Source organism: Pseudonaja textilis, chromosome 4 (genome assembly GCF_049901715.1).
Source record: "Pseudonaja textilis isolate UNSWEBS1 chromosome 4, rPseTex1.2, whole genome shotgun sequence".
In the NCBI taxonomy this organism is placed as follows: Eukaryota; Metazoa; Chordata; class Lepidosauria; order Squamata; family Elapidae; genus Pseudonaja; species Pseudonaja textilis.
The window spans coordinates 89,642,386-89,659,706 of record NC_141993.1 but is presented as its reverse complement, the minus strand read 5'-3'; the positions used below and the strand labels follow the sequence as shown (position 1 = coordinate 89,659,706).

The 17,321-nt window shown below is 42.9% G+C and overlaps 1 protein-coding gene across 1 annotated transcript in view; it reads right to left on the bottom strand.

Moving 5' to 3' along the window:
* Window positions 1-17,321, bottom strand: part of PDE6D (phosphodiesterase 6D) — a 44,890-nt gene that overhangs the window by 26,351 nt on the left and 1,218 nt on the right. The window lies entirely within an intron of this gene.

Genomic DNA, 17,321 nt, shown 5'->3' with positions numbered 1-17,321 from the left:
CGGCCTCCTTTTCGCTGTCAAGAGGCCCTTCAGGTACTTCTTCTGTGGCTGGCAAGGCTTCCCCGAAGGCCTCTGCAGCCGAAAACAAGAGCTTTGGATCGATCCAGAGCTTTGTTCTCAGCTCCAGAGGCCTTCAGGAAAGCCTTGCCAGCCTTGCAGGCTGCAGAAGAAATGGGCCAGCAAGGCAGGTATTGGGGTGTGCGAGGCCCGGTTACACCTGTCCAAAGGTAAGTAGTAGGGCAGCTCCACCCCCACATCCCCACCCTAGCTTAATTTTTACCTGTGCGCTCTGGAGTGGGTGGGATCTTAATTAGGGCTTATTTGGGGGGGTAGGGCTTATATTGCAGGACAAGAAGCAATGGGTGGAAACTAATCAAGGAGAGAAGCAACTTTAAGGAGAAATTTCCTGACAGTGAGAACAATTAATCGGTGGAACAATTTGCCTCCAGAAGTTGTGAATGCTCCAATACTGGAAGTTTTTTTAAAAAGTGTTGAATTTGTCTGAAGTGGTGGTGCAAGGTTTCCTGTCTAGGCAGTGGGTTGGACTAGAAGACCTCCAAGGTCCTTCCAACTCTGTTAGTCTGTTATACAGAATTGGAGTATATTCTATTCTATTGGGCACATGTGTAAAAATCAAACTAGGACTTACTTTTAGAGTGGGTTATATTTTCGGGAAAACGGGGTACCTTATATACAATGGCGGACTCCTGTTTTACCTTAAAAATTTGGATCTTCAATCAAGTCTCTGCAGAATTCTGGATTTGAATAAAGCAGAAGAGCGCAGTTGGGAGCTTTTTTTTTTTGCGTTTCAGAGTTAATTTTGAGAGCTGTCACAAGCCAAATTGGCGCATCGAAGGAGCCAAATTAGAATTCAGATCAGGGAGGAGCGAGGCCGGGACAGGGCATGAAAGCCAACAAAGGAACGAGCTAAAATTTGCTGACAAAGTACCACGGGGGATTGAATGCTGGCTCGACGTTCTCCATCCCTTCCGCACAACCCCGCAGCCCGCAAAGCGGTTCTACACAATCCGCTTTAGTGGCAGGAAAGTCACCGATGACACGCTGCATTCTCATCCCGGCATTATTCATCTGTTGGTTTTGTCATGACAGGTAACCCCCGACTTGCAACCGTAAGGGAGCCCCAAATCTCTGTTGTTCGGGGAGACCTTTGTGAAGGGGACCCGTTTTACAACCCTTTCTTGCCACGATTGTTAACTGGATCACGGCCATTGATAAGTGAGTGGCCTGGCTGTTAAAGGAACCTGGCTTCCCCGTTGAACTTGGCTTGTCAGAAGGTCGCAAAAGGGGATCATGTGATCCCGGGACACTCCGACCGTCATAAATACGAGTCAGTTGCCAATCCCCTGGATTTGGATCACACGACTGCGGGGATGCTGCAAACAGACATAAGTGTGAAAAACGGTCGTGAGCCACATTTTTTTACAGTGCTGCTGTCACTTCACACGAATGGCTGTGAGCCGTGGATTTCCTCCCTTCCGATTTCTTGATGATTTCTCAGAAAAGCAGGTCGTGAAAAAAAAATATTCCCCTTCTTGACGTTGCAAGAAATCTCTCTTCTGCATTTCCCTGCATAACTTTTTTTCTCCCCTTCATTCCTCCCTTGCTGGATTTCATCCTCTCTGTCCCGACTGAGCTTTGCACCAGATCATCCGTTATCTATATATATATAAAAGCAAAATACCCCTCAAGCATCATCACGAAATCTCCAGAACCGTAAAGCCTACAAATTTGAAATTTGGCACATATGTTCCTCTTGGCTTCTAGGTGCTCACGAAGAAAGGATTTTTTGAAATGACCATCAGATCATTAGTATTTCCTATTATTATTATTATTATTATTATTATTATTATTATTATTATTAACGTGCTCTGATGCTAAGGAGTTCTACTTCCGCTCCCCACCTGAAAAGAAATCTGTTCCAAATGCAAAACACAAGCAGAGGAGAGGAGTTTCGATTTTAGAGCATCAAGCAGCTTTAGTACAGAACAGCTGAGCTAAGCCACGCTCAGGCTCCTTGCTGTCTCCTTTCTTGCTCACACAGCAAATACTGTTTCAGTTTCCAAACAGCCCTCAACTCTTTCACTCCTCACCTGAAAAGAAATCTGTTCCAACTGCAGTTTAGCTAAGCCATGTCCAGGCGCCTTGCTGTGTCTCCTCCTCGCTCACACAGCAAACACCGTTTCAGTTTCCAAAAAGCCCTCAACTCTCTCACACACTGAGAGGATGCTAGCCAGATGAATACTGATGGATGCTGGTAGGCAGAGGCAGAATTTTTTCCCCCCTTATTCTCCTCCCCAAAAACTGACCACATAGTTTCGTAGAAAAGCACGGGGATCCAGCTGGTCTGAAAATACGTCTCTGGCCATTCCAGCTGGGTTGCCGCTTGGCGGAAACTCACCTGATCTGGCTGGAGTGAGATGACACATCAGCGAGACCGTCTGCTGGGACAGCCGTAATTGTGACAATTTCAGGGGGTTTCCTTCCAACTTTGAGATGGGAAGAGAACAGGAGGCAGCTCTTGGCTCCGGCGGTGGCAAGCAAGCAGTTTTGATGAAGTGGAGAATTGGAGGAGTTGAAATCCACACATCTTCAAAGTGTCCAAGGTTTGAAAACACGGAAGTAAATCTTTATTTCTAATGCATGACATAGCCTGTATTGGCCAGCTGTAGACGGACAGGCAGAGATATTACAATCTAAGGAGGTCAAAGTTTTGCTTTCACTCATCTGTGAAAAATACTACTCGAAAGAGCAGGAATATTGCAAAGAGAAGGACTATAAAATCCACTGAAGTGCATCACCGAGCAGTGGTGGCGCAGTGGTTAGAACTGCAGCGTTACAGACAAATTCTGCCCACTGCCAGCAGTTTGATCCTCACCAGCTCAAGGTTGACTCAGGCTTTCATCCTTCTGAGGTCAGTAAAAGGAGGACCCAGATTGTTGGGGGCAAGAGGCTGGCTCTGTAAACCGCTTAGAGAAGGCTGCGAAGCGCTATAAAGCGGTATATAAGTCTTACGCGCTAGTGCTGACACGCGCACCATCTGGCTAACCATTGTTCCAGGGAGGAAAGTCAAGTTTACAGATGTTACTCGTTACCGTTACTTCCTTCTGCTTCGCCCTGACTCAAAACAGATGTAGAAGTCCCAAAACAGGCCAATCACTTCTCAACATGCCCTTGAGAAACGTAACAAGCGACTTTTCGACACCAGAACCAGCTGGCTTTTAAAACTTACCCTACATCTCGTCACCTAATCTCAGTTTTAACAGCGACGAGTTAGGAAAAACGGTGCAATGGGGCAGCACACTGCAAACTTCAGCTCTGCAAAATGGATGTCTGACTTTGCCACTAATCAAGGACCGAGCAAATTTTACTTTTCAGCAACGAGAGAAATAAGCATTATAACCGTGGAGTGGAAGGGGAAAAAAAAGAGCAAGTTGGAAGATCTTCCTATCTAGGGAAAAGGGAGCTGGATGAAGAGACAAAAGAGCAAAAAAAAAAAAAAAATTCAGTAAAAGAAGTACAAGCAGTCCTTGACTTACAACGATTCGTTTAGTGACCGCTCAAAGTTACAACAGCACCAACAAATGATCGTTTTTCACACTTATGGCCGTTGCAGCATCCCCACAATCATGTGAGCCAACTGACTCGTATTTATGACGGCAGCAATGTCCCAGGGACACTGGATTCCCTTTTGCGACCTTCTGTCAATGGAAGCCGGATTGACTGAACACACTGGGCTCCCCACTTACCGACCGCAATGATTCAGATAACAATCGTGGCAAGAAAGATCGTAAGGAGCTCGCTTAACAACGGTCTCGCTTAGCAGTGGAAGTTCGGGGCTCCAACTTGGGTTGTCCTAAGTGTCGAGGACCGAGCCAATTTTACTCCTCAGCAATAAGAGAAATAAGCAATACCATGGAACGGAAGCAAAAAAAACCCCCAAAAGAACAAGCCGGAAGATCTTCGTAGTTAGTAAAAAAAGAGATAACCTGGTCGGGTCAGGTGACAAAAACAAACCAGCTAAGATCCCCAAGATGCTTTTTTCCAGAGGCGACTGGACTTCCTTGTTTTTTTTCTTTTGAAGACGTTTCACCTGTCATCCAAGAAGCTTCTTCAGCTCTGACAGAATAACAGACAACAGATAATCAGAGTTGGAAGGGATCTTGTAGGTCATCTAGTCCAACCCCTCCAGCCAAGCGGGAGACTCTACGGCATTTCTGACAGATGGGAGTCCAATCTCTTCTTGAAGGTCTCAAGTGATGACACTTACACAACTTCCGAGGGCAACTTCTGTTCCATGGGTTGATTGTTCTCCGTGTCAGAAAGTTTCTCCTTATTTCCAGGTTGAATCTCTCCTTGTTCAGTTTCCATCCATTATTCCTTGTCTGGCGTTTGGGTGCCTTGGAGAATAGCTTGACCCCCTCCTCCTCCTCTCTGGGGCAGCCCCTCAAATATTGGAAGGCTGCTCTCTTGTCTCCCCTGGTCCTTCTCTTCCCTAGACTAGCCAGGCCCAGTTCCTGTAACCGTTCATTGTATCTTTGAGCCTCCAGTCCCCTCATCATCCTGGTTGCTCTTCTCTGCACTTTTTCTAGAGTCTCAACATCTTTTTTGTAATGTGGATGCAGGACTCTAGGTGTGGCCTTACTAAGGCTTTAGTGAGTGGTATTAGTACCTCCCTTGATCTTGATTGTATCCCTCTGTTAATGCAATTTAGGATTGCATTGGCTTTTTTGGCTGCTGCTGCACACAGCTGGCTCCTATTTAGCCGGTTGTCCACTAAGACTCCAAGATCCCCCTCACAGTTCCCGCTATTGAGCCTGGTTTCACCCCGTCTATTATATGTGTCCTTTGGGGTTTTCTTCCCTAAGTGTAGGACTTTACTTTTCTCTATGTTGAATTTCATTTTGTTAGATACGGCCCAGTGTTCTAGTCTGTCAAGATCCCTCAGGATCTTGAGCCTATCTTCTTGGGTGTTAGCTATTCCTGCCAGCTTAGTATCATCTGCAAATTTGGTAAGTTCCCCTTCTATTCCCTCATCCAAGTTGTTAATGAAGATATTAAAGATTCGTGGGCCTAAGAAGGAACCTTGTGGCACCCCACTGCTTACTTCCCTCCAGGTAGACTTAGACTCAAATAGCGAGGAATGGAAGGATTTATATTCCTTGCAGACAGTTGGTCATTTGCATCCTTTTTAGAGAGTCACTGAGGTCACCTGGAGGTTTGTTGCCTCCTGAAAAAGCACTTTTGGGACAACCATGATCTGGATGACTGAGAATCTCTACAGACTTTTAGCTATACAATTTGGGATGGACACCCTTTAAATGGTGTGGAAGTAGGAATGGATTTCCAGAGGAAAAATTACAGACTACAGCCACCATTTGCACTAGTCAGGTGACCCTGACGAGACAGCTAAACCTCCGAGTGGCCTCAACGTCTCTCTAGAAGGTTGCAAATGACCAGCTCTGTGAGGAATATAAATCCTTCCATTCCCCATTGTCCCGTCAGAGCTGAAGAAGCTTGTTGGATGAGACAAAAAACAACAACAGGAAAACCCAGTTTCCCCCTGAAAAAGCACCTTTGGGACAACCATGACCTGGATGACTGAGAATATCTACCAAAACAGCTAAGGGTTTCAATAAAAGAGATATTCAGTTGTGGGCTGGCTGCACGGCATCCTAGCATGAATTGAATGCATGAATAAAAATCTATCTTAATATTCCATCCTGTCCACCAGGAAGCCAAAAGTTCTAAACTCCCACTTCCCCACTGTATAAAATCCATCAACCCTGAGATATCGCCCCTATTTTTCACCTTCACAAAACTTGGCATCTCCTGGGTGGCCTTAAATTTTTTATTTTTATTTTTTGCAAAACAGCCCGAGTGAGAAACTGCAGGTTTGCCCTTGAGATGAGAAATTGGCAGCTTAATCCAGTTTGGGCTGATATTTGGGGAAATGCCTTTATCCGATTTATTACCAAGCAGAAAGAACCGACTCTGAAGCACTTGGCGGGGCACTTTCAAGGCAGACTTCGGACAGATTAAAAATGCAGACTTCCTGCGCGCTCTTCTCTTTTCTCACCCTGGCTTTGAATTCGGATTTAGCTGGATCTTTTTCATTTCAAAGAAAAACGGTGTTTGTTTAAAGAAGGAAAACCCTGCAGAGATTCCCAAGCATTTCACTTTAAAAAAAAAAAAGTGCCATCCTACTACAGCTCCATTACTCTCTCTTACATTAACTACTATGTGAGAAATTATTGGCAGGCATATTGACATCCATACAGCTAGTCCTCAACTTAAGACCACAACTGAGCCAAAAATTTCTGTTGCTAAGTGAGACAATTGTTAAGTGAGCTTTACCAGATTTGTTAGGTGAATCACTGCAGATATTAAGTTAGTAGCACTAATAAGTTGTTAAATGAATCCCAAATTTGGCAACTTTAAGGCTTGTGGACTCCCAGAATTCCTCAGCCAGCCATAAGGATAACAAGTTATAAAATCAGATTAGATTAGAATATGAGAAAATGAATAGAACATGAATAGAACAGAATTAATAGAATAGAGAACACGAATAGAGTAAAATAGAATAGAACATGAATAGAATAAAAGTTGGAAGGGAACTTGGAGGTCTTACAGTCTAACCCCCTCCTCAGGCAATAATACCATTTCGGACAAAAGATTGTCCAATCTCTTCTTAAAAACTCCCAGTGTGGCTCCACTGATGAATTGTTGTTCTCACTGTCAGGAGGATTAAAGGCCTGGAGACTAAAACATATGAAGAACTTGATGGTTTTCTTCCAAGCATTTTATTATCCATCTAGATCAGTGGTTGCCGACCGGTGGGCCAGGGACCACTGGTGGTCCGCGAGAAAAACTGGGTGATCCACAGAGAAATGTCATCCCTAAAGCAATTAATCCAGGCTGCGAGGGAACACAAGGCTGTGCTGCCCACATGGCCCGTGGGAACACAAAGCTTGCATCGCTTGCACTGCACACAACAGGAGATAGTGAGGGGAAGGGGGAAAGGGCAGAGGGGGGGGGGAACTTGCCTTACGTGCACCACGCGCCTGGCCTGGCCACTGGGCTGCTTCTTTCTGCTTCTTTCTTCTTCTGCTTTTGGCTGCATGCGAGGAAAGCAGCCAAAGTCTTTCTTTCTCTCCCGCAAACTCCGCCAGAAAGGAGTCTTTGGGACCCTGCAAGGCCTCCTGCTCCAAGAGGCTGCGCCGGCAAAGACTCCTTTCTGGCGAAGTTTGGGGGAGAGAAAGAAAGACTTCTGCGGCTTCTGCTGCTTTCCTTGAATGAAGCCAAAAGTCTCTCTCTCTCTCTCTCTCTCTCTCTCTCTCTCTCTCCCTCCCTCCCTCTGAGAACGGAGCTGGAGACGATATCCTGCGATCCCAAATAAAGAACGTTCGATTGGTAGGAAAATGGGGTGGGGAATTTTCCTGTAGACATTTTTGGGATTTTCCCAGGGTCTCTGGTCCGCGGGATTTAAAATGGTGAGTTTGGTGGTCCCTGAGGACCCCTGATCTAAATAACATTTATAAAGCTCACTGTTACTACTCATGATGATGTTAATTGGGTAATGAAAGGTGACTGTGAACAGTTACTAAACAAACGATTGGAAGTCAAGGTCTATCTGTATACAGGTAGTCCTCGATATACAACAGTTCATCTAGTGACCCTTCAAAGTTACAACGACCCTGAAAAAAAGCGACTTACGGCTGTTTTTCACGCTTACGATTCTTGCAGCATCCCCACGATCACGTGATCAAAATTCAGACACTTGATATAAGGGACATGATAAAAATTAAACTTGAAATGTACAATTACGATAGAAAATTAGAAATGGTGAGTCAGCATACACAAGAACACAATAAACCGGGGGGAGGAGTTCTATAAAGAAGAAGCCAACACAGGGGTATTTTAGAAGACATTATATACGGGAGTCTCTGTGGTTAAACTGGGAGTAAATTAAAAGACAATGTTATTTGAAAATTCCAGTCTGGCTATCGACTATTGAAGCATTTTCTTATCCTATAATATACAAAAAGGAACAAACAGTTAGATATGGTGAAATATTGAATGAAAAGGGTGAACTCAAATCTATACAAAAACTAGAGGAATAAAGATGAATTGGTTTTCATATGCGCAAATACATTCAAGGTGTGATAAAGATTCTAAAATGGAAGGTTTCTATGATAAATTGACTGATTTAGATAAGATTTTGACAGGTACTGATGAAAAGGTGATTAAAAAACTGTATGGATATTTATTAGAAATTAAATTAGAAGAAGAACAAGTTAAAGAAACTATGATTGCTTGGGGGAAGAATTTTGGATATGGGATCGATCTAGAGAAATGGCAAAACTTGTGGTCTCAAAATTATAAAATGACAATGTCAACAGCATATAAAGAAAATTTGTATAAGATGTTTTACAGGTTGCATTTCCCCCCGACAAGAATAGCAAGAATATTCAAGAATAAATCCGAAAATTTTTGGAAATGTCATCAGACACCCGGCTCATATTACCACATATGGTGGACTTGTGCAGATGCTAAAAAATACTGGACTAAAATCCACACGTGGTTGGAAAAAATGACAAAAAAACATATAGATTTGAAACCAGAGATATATTTATTGGGAATTTTACCTGAAATATATAGTAAAGACTTGAAATACCTGATTGTAAACGTGTTGACAGCGGCTAGGATTGTATTTGATAAAAACTGGAAAAATGAGAAAATACCATCACAGGAGGAAATCTTCAAGAAAATTTTGGAATATGCTGAAATGAGTAGATTGACATTTGAAATTAGAGAACAAGAGGATAAACAATTTTATAAAATTTGGGATCTTTTCTATCAATGGTTAGATAATAAAATACAGTAATGAAATATGTAGACTTTTAGAAAATAATAAATGTACAAAAATGTACTTCTTTCTTATTATATCTACAAAATGATTTTAGGATAGATTTCGGATGATAATATGAACTGTTATAAAATAAACTAAGTAAATTATGATTATCTTTTAAAACATGAATGAATTAAAGTATAGTCAAATGATTGATTAATAATGATACCAAGGTACTTAATTTTTAACTGAAAATATGAGATTATACGCAATGTAATTGTAATTGAAGACTATGAAATGGAAGCACAAAACAATTTGTAAACCAACCGGCACACTGTATGTACACGTATGGAAGATAGCTTGATGTTTTTATGTTTTGTTTGTTTATGTTTATTTTTAAAAACTAATAAAAATTAAAAAAAAAAGAAAATAAGAAGAAGCCAACATTGAAGGACAAAATGGACAATTATTTAAGCAGGGGGGGAAAGGAATTAGAATTCAAAATTTGTGGTCTGATGGGATGATAAAAGGGAGAATGGTTTGGAGAATGGATAAAGGGAAAGGGAAAAAGTAGAAAAAGGAAGGGCAAAAGAAAAATCAAAAGAAGGAGAGAGAAAAGTTTAATAACTGGAATGAGAAATGGAGGGGAATAAGAATGCGAAAAAAGGGAATTAAGAGAAAGGACCAGAAAACAAAGAGGAATAGGAAACAAACAAGGATGAAAAGAAAGTATATTGTCCAAAGAGTGAGAGATAATGGGTGAAAAAAAAAGGATAAGGAAGGAGATTCCGCAAGGTAATATGTTGTGATGTATAAGAATATATTGAAAATAGTTTTGTAATGTATAGATAATTCATAAGGTGTTTGAGAAAATATAATGCGGAATCTGAGAAAAATATATATATTTGTGTTATATACTAGATGGGGGGATTGATATTAAGGTAGGATGAAGGTGGTTAGCTCGAATTATTAACCAGAGGGGATAATTATATTTACAGAAAAGGATTGATAAAATGACAAAAGTAATATGAGAAATAAATAATAGAAATGAGATGAGAATTTTAGATAATATTGTAAAATAAGATGAGAATGTATTAGTATAACATGAATTGGAACTAGATAAGTTTAATATTTAACAATAATAAGGATGATGCAATATGAAACTAAACAGAATAATGAATAGGTAACTATGGTCATGTTTGTATTGAGATTTGAAACCTGGAACCACACTGCTTGCTAAATGAGAATTTTTTATTTTAAAAAATAAAATAAAAGCAGGGAGAAAATTGAATAATGGAATTACGAGGTATGTTTAACTGATATGGTGGTAGGCATTTGGAGAGAGTTTTGAAAGGTTGAAAATAAGCATTGAAGGATTATGAATTAATGTGAAATATATGCATTGAGAGATACGATTGATATTAATTTTGCCTACACTAAAATGTATGATATATTGAAGCCACGCTATTAATGTATTGTTCTGCATATGCAGATTGAAATTTAAAAAAAAATGGAAAAAAAATTCAGACGCTTGGTAAAGGACTCCTATTTACGATGGTCGCAGGATCCTGGGCCTCACCCGATCCCCCTTTGCGACCATCTGACAAGCGAAGTCAATGCGGAAGCCAGATTCACTTAACAACCGTTGGAAAGAAAGGTTGTTAAAATGGGGCAAAGAACCTCACGCCTATTGCTGCCTCTGTCGCCCCATTTTTGGCCTGTGACGGGGATCGGAATGGGTGGAAAACAGGGTGCACAGAGGCCAAAAATGACATGCGGAGGCCAAAAGTGAAATTCAACGTAGAGAAAAGTAAAGTCCTACACTTAGGCAAGAAAAACCAAAAGGACACATATAGACTGGGGGAAACCAGGCTCAATAGCAGGAACTGGGAGAGGGGTCTTGGAGTCTTAGTGGACAACCAACTAAATAGGAGCCAGCCATGTGCAGCAGCAGCCAAAAAAGCCAACGCAATCTAAATTGTATTAACAGAGGGATACAATTGAGATCAAGTGAATACCACTCTATAAAGCCTTAGTGAGGCCACACCTAGAGTACTGCATCCAGTTTTGGTCACCATATTATAAAAAAGATGTTGAGACTCCAGAAAAAGTGCAGAGAAGAGCAACCAGGAGGATTAGGGGACTGGAGGCTAAAACCTATGAAGAACGGTTGCAGGAACTGGGCCTGGCTAGTCTAGGGAAGAGAAGAACCAGGGGAGACAGGAGAGCATCTTCCAATATTTGGGGGGCTGCCACAGAGAGGAGGAAGGGATTAAGCTATTCTCCAAAGCCCCTGAAGGCCCGACAAGGAATAATGGATGGAAACTGAACAAGGAGAGATTCAACCTGGAAATAAGGAGAAACTTTCTGACAGGGAGAACTATCAACCCATAGAACAGAAGTTGCCCTTGGAAGTTATGGGAGCGCCATCACTTGAGACTTTCAAGAAGAGATTGGGCTGCCATTTGTCAGAAATGGTGTAGGGTCTCCCGCTTGGGCGGGGGGGTTGGACTAAATGACCTACAAGGTTTCTTCCAACTCTGATTATCTGTTATGTGAAAATGAAGTGCGCAGAGGCTGAAAATGGGGCACATGGAGGCAGCAATAGGCGATAGCGATCCCTGAAGCTTGAAACAGCTGATCGTCAGGAGGCTGATCCAACCAACGATCAGCTGCTTGTGCTAATCAGGCTGTGCTGAAGTTGAAACTGGCTGTTTGCTACAGGCAGGCAAATGACTGGGAGGCAGAGGTGGGGGCTGACAGATGGGTGGGGCTTCGGCAACATTCGACGTATAAGACGCACAGACGCTTCCACCTGCTTTTGGGGGTGGGAAAAAGTGCGTCTTATACTCCGAAAAATACGGTATTTCAAAGTACAGTATTTTTAGAGGTATTTCAAAATACCGAAATCGCACAGAGGCAGCTACATCAAGACAGGGTAAACGTCTGTAATCTTAGCAACTCCTTTTTTTGGGTGGGGGCTAGGAAGGTGGAGAGAAATACAGCGAGTCCTCGACTTACAACAGTTCGCTCAGTGACTGTTGCAACGGCACTGGAAAACAGTGGCTTTTGACCGTTTTTCAGAGTTACGACCTTTGCAGCTTCCCCGCAATCGTGGGATCAACATTCAGACGCTTGCCAACCGGCTTGTACTTATGATGGTGGCGGTGTCCCTGGGTGTGTGTGCGTGTGTGTTATGTCATCCCCTTTTGTAACCTTCTCACAAGCGAAGTCAATGGGGGCAGCACCAGATTCGCTTAATGACCAAGGTACGAACTTATCAACCGCAGTGTGATTCACTTAACAGCGGGGGCACAAAATGCCGTCAAATGGGGGGAAGGTGTGCTTAACAAATGTCTTGCTGAACAACAGAAATTTTGGGCTCGGTTGTGGTCCTAAGTCGAGGACTATCTGTAAAACAACCAAGGGTATTCTCAATTTCCCCTCCGAAAGATTCAAACCCACAGCACTGCCCAATGCTGGTTTTTCTTTTCTTCACAAGCCAACATGGCTACCTCCTAGGAAGAAGAGAAAATAACCAAGTTCTGTGCTGTGCACACCTTGTTGGCCTGATGTTCCAAATGCTGGTGTTGAGCCGTAGCCAAGCTTATTATGTGGTACAGTTGCGGTGAACTATTTTAGCCTGCGCCTCCCCCCTCTTCCTAGCTCCTGATCTCAAGGTTATAATCTTCTTTACGCCTCCTTGATCCTTCTTCATCCTTTTTGTGGATGGGCTGCCACCCACAAAAGGTTCTGCAACCGCACTTTAGCCTCTGGTGCAGAATCTGAGAGCCAAAACTGGATGGCTGCGTCCATTTCCTTTGGAAACTGCCTTCCAAGGTTCCCCATTGGACAAGGAAGAAGAACTTTTAAACAGTTACACGGGTCTTGCAGATAACATTTGGAAGCGTTCGATTACAACAATTTTTAAACCAGCCTTATATATTCATTTATTATTAAATTTCTATGCTGTCCATCTCCCCTACAAGATAACTCTGGGCGGTGTGTGTGTGTGTTTATATGTATGTATGTGTACCGGTATATGTATGTATATTGCTATATAAAGAGAGAGCATTAGATCCTTCCATACTATATAGCATATGGTTAGGAAGATGATAGATATGGTAAGTAGGTAGGGAGATACAGTAAGTAGATAGATAGATAGATAGATAGATAGATAGATAGATAGATAGATAGATAGATAGATATAGAGATTAGATAGATAGCTAGATAGCTAGATAGCTAGCAGATAATCGGAAGGCGCCTTATAGGTCATCCCCCCGCCCAAGCGGGAGACCCTACACCATTTCTGACCGATGGCAGTCCAATCTCTTCTTGAAAGTCTCAAGTGATGGCGCTCCCACGACTTCCGAGGGCAACTTCTGTTCCATGGGTTGATTGTTCTCCCTGTCAGAAAATCTCTCCTTATTTCCAGGTTGAATCTCTCCTTGTTCAGTTTCCATCCATTATTTCTTGTCTGGCCTTCAGGTGCTTTAGAAAATAGCTTGACCCCCTTCCTCCTCCTCTCTGTGGCAGCCCCTCAAATATTGGAAGATGCTGTCCTGTCTCCCCTGGTCCTACCCTGGTAGGTAGGTAGGTAGGTAGAGATAGATAGATAGACAGACAGACAGACACGGTAGGTAGGTAGATACCGTAGACAGGTAGGCAGGAAGGCAGATAGATATGGTAGATAGATAGATAGGTATGTAGGCAGGTAGATATAGGTAGGTAGGTAGATAGATACGGTAGATAGATGTAGGTAGATAGGTATAGATAGGTAGATAGGTTGATAAATAGATATGGTAGATAGATGTAGATAGGTAAGTAGGTAGATACGGTAGACAGGCAGGCAGATACATATGATAGATAGATAGATAGATAGATAGATAGATAGATAGATAGATAGATAGATAGATAGAAAGAAAGAAAGAAATAGGGTAGATAGATGTAGGTAGATAGGTATAGATAGGTTGATAAATAGATATGGTAGATAGATGTAGATAGGTAAGTAGGTACATACGGTAGACAGGCAGGCAGATAGATAGATAGATAGATAGATAGATAGATTTGAGAGACAGATAAGGTAGATAGATAGCATAGATAGATAAATAGGTAGGTAGGTAGGTAAATAGATATGGTAGAGAGAGAGAGACAGACAGACAGACAGACAGACAGGGTAGATAGATAAATATATAGATAGGTAGGTAGGTAGATATGGTAGACGTAGATAGGTAGGTAAGTAGATACAGTAGACAGACAGGCAGGCAGATAGATATGGTAGGTACGTAGGTAGGTAGGTAGATATAGATAGATAGGTAGATTGACCTCAACTTACAACAGTTCATTTAGTGACTGTTCAAAGTTACAACGGCACCGAAAAAAGTGACATTTTCCAGGCTTACAACCGTTGCAGCACCCCCATGGTCAGGTGATCAAAAGTCAAGACGCCTGGCAGCTGGTTCATATTTATGACGGTTGCAAGATCCCTGGGTCCTGCGATCCCCTTTTATGACTTTCTGACAAGCAAAGCCGACAGGGAAGCCCGATTCACTAACTCCACGAGGGTGGGCCCACGATTCACTTCACAAGAAAGGTTGGCAAGAAAGGTCGTAACACGGGGGCAAAACTCACTGAACGCAATTCCTCACCCCAGCAGTGTACATGTGGGGCACGCTTCTGGTCGCAAGTTTGAGGATTACTTGCACATCGACGCCACTTTAAAAACAACCGAAGATCCCTTTGTGAGCCTAAAAGAACACCAAGATTAAGCCAGGCTATAAAGAGAAAGGCTATTTAGGGAAGCATCTGTCTTCATACCCAGCCAACGTTCCAACAAACAAGCAAGGAAACAATCCCACATATTGGAAAATAAAACTGCCACCTCTTCCGAGGAGCCGCTGGAGCACAAACTGTGGCTGGAATGCAGAAGAATTACTGCTTAAATAAAACGGAGCGAGGGGTCTGAGGTCTGGACTGTGCAGAAAGATAATTCCCCGGACTAAGATTTGAGAAAGGAGGGTGGGCTTAAAATCCCGAATGCCTCCATTTAACTGTCCTCAAGCCATCTTTACTTTTGCAGAAGAATTACTCTAAGAATTACTCTTTATTTTCCCAAACCTGGATATCAAAAGAGCACTCTGGGCATGAATATCACCGGGCAAGAGAAAACAAGCTTTTCGTCAAAACCGGGCGATTTTTTTGCAACTGATCTTTGACAGTTCTTCGAACAGCCATTACGGGATTTATACCAAAAATATTGGATCTCCTGTTCGAGTTGGAATCATTTTTTTTAAAATTTATTTTAAGAAAATCTATACGGCTGCCCAACTCTTGAGTTACTCCCTTGAACACCGAGGCTGCCTTGGTGGATCAAGGCAGCAAAACAAAGCGCAAAAGTTCAACTCCGACTTCGGTATTCCTGGCAACGGGGGCCGCTGTTCCTATCCGTCATGGAAATACAGGGCCGCTCTTGGGAGATTTAACTTTTCTCCCAAATGAGACCTCAACGTCGGGTTGCAGCCTTCCTTAAGCTAGCATGCTCTGTATGTCAACACCACCCGCCATCCCGTTCTGTTGCGAGCCTGCATTTTGTCTGCTTGCAACGTGCGAAGCGGGAGGCGCATTTGCGAGATTAAAAAAAAAAAATACGCTTTTGACCTTGTCTGGAGGGGGGGATGCAAGACTCTCCTTGCCACGAGGGAGAAGGTGGAAGAGCATTTGCTACTGGGAGGAGGATCTTACGCGAGTCGAGCCTCAGGAGTCGCATGGGATTTGTCTTTTAAGTTACAACGGCGCGGGAAAAAAAAGTGATTTATGACTGTTTTGCACTTACAACGAATGTCCCCAAAGTCATGTGACCAAAATCCGGATGCTTGGCAACTGCCACTTATGTCAACACAAAATATTTCTCTAGTCTTTTAGAGTTGCCATCAGAAAGGGAGTGCATTCCTAAATTATCATAATTTCTAGGCGCCCTGAAGCTTCCGGCGCACAAGTTTATTATTGGAGAGCATGATGGATGACTCTTGGCTATCGATGTGTCCCATGGGAGAATATACACCCAGGGGGTGGGGGAAGACCAGGGTCAAGGGGGAAATGAATGATGCGTCTCAGAGTTAGCTACACCCAGGTAGCCCCGGCATGTTCACTCCTAATAAATCTTTTTAACTCTGAAAGATGCGGCTGGGGACTCATGATTTGAATGGGGGTGAATGCCAGAGCCCTGACAATTTATTTATGACAGTTGCAGTCATAAATGTGATCCACTTTTGCAAACTTCTGAGAAGCAGGAAGCCAGATTCACTGAACAACCGAGTTACTAACTTAATTGATTATTCATTCACAACTGCGGCAAGAAAGATTGTGTAAAATTGAAGCAAAGCTCGCAAATTAGCAACACAAATCATACACTCAACTGTGGTCATAATTCGAGGAGTATGACGCCACCACGCCTGCTGGGCTCAGACAATATATTAACCCACAAAACAGAAAAATAACACCTTCATCTCTTCTATTAAAATCCAAACTAACATCAAGTTTAAGGCAAGATAGGTGCAGTCTTCACCCGATACCATGAAACATTGGAATCCTCAACTTGCAACATTTCATTTAACGACTGCTCGAAGTTACAATAGCACTGAAAAGCGACTTATGACCGCTTTTCACACTTACGACTGTCTTTTCACATGTTTCACACTTACGACCGTCGCAGCATCCCCACAATCATGTGATCAAAGTTCAGATGCTCAGCAACCAACTGTTGTGCTTAGCGGCAGCAGGTGAAGATGGCTGAGGAGAGTGAGGACTCTGATGAGGGGATAGGACCATCAGGGAGTGGACTGATGCCTTCAGAGATTGTGGGGGATGGCAGCAGCAATGAGGAGTTCCCCGAGGAGCCTGTGCCAAGTGCACATGCACGAAGGATTACTTGGAGGAAAGAACAATTACAGCAGCACGGGCGACTCGGGAGTAAGGCTGCAAGGTAATAGCCCCTCCTTCAAGAGGATAAAAGCCAGGTTTGGAAAAGCCTTCTTTGCAAACAGCAAAGAAGCTCTGAAACTCAACTTCTGGGCATTTTAGTTCGTGTTTGGAGTATCTGGTAAATTAGTTCTTATCTCTTGAGTTTTCGGCAGCATTGACAAACAACTTGGCAAGGCTCTTGTAGGAGCTAATTAGTAGAAAGCAGCCTTTAATCTGCTTCTCACTCGTTAATAAACCTTAAAAGGTGAGGGCTGCTGCCTTTGTCTGTGTTTGCTCTTTGAGAACCTGGTTGGGTCAGAAACACGGACTCGCTTTTATGACGGTTGCGGTGTCCCTGGGGTGTGTGTGTCACATTATCTGCTTTTGTGACCTCCCGACAAAGTCCATGCGGAAGCCAGATTCTCTTAACCAACTCACTAGCTTCACCAGTGCAGCGATTCACTTAACAGCGGCGGCCAAGAAAGGTCGCACA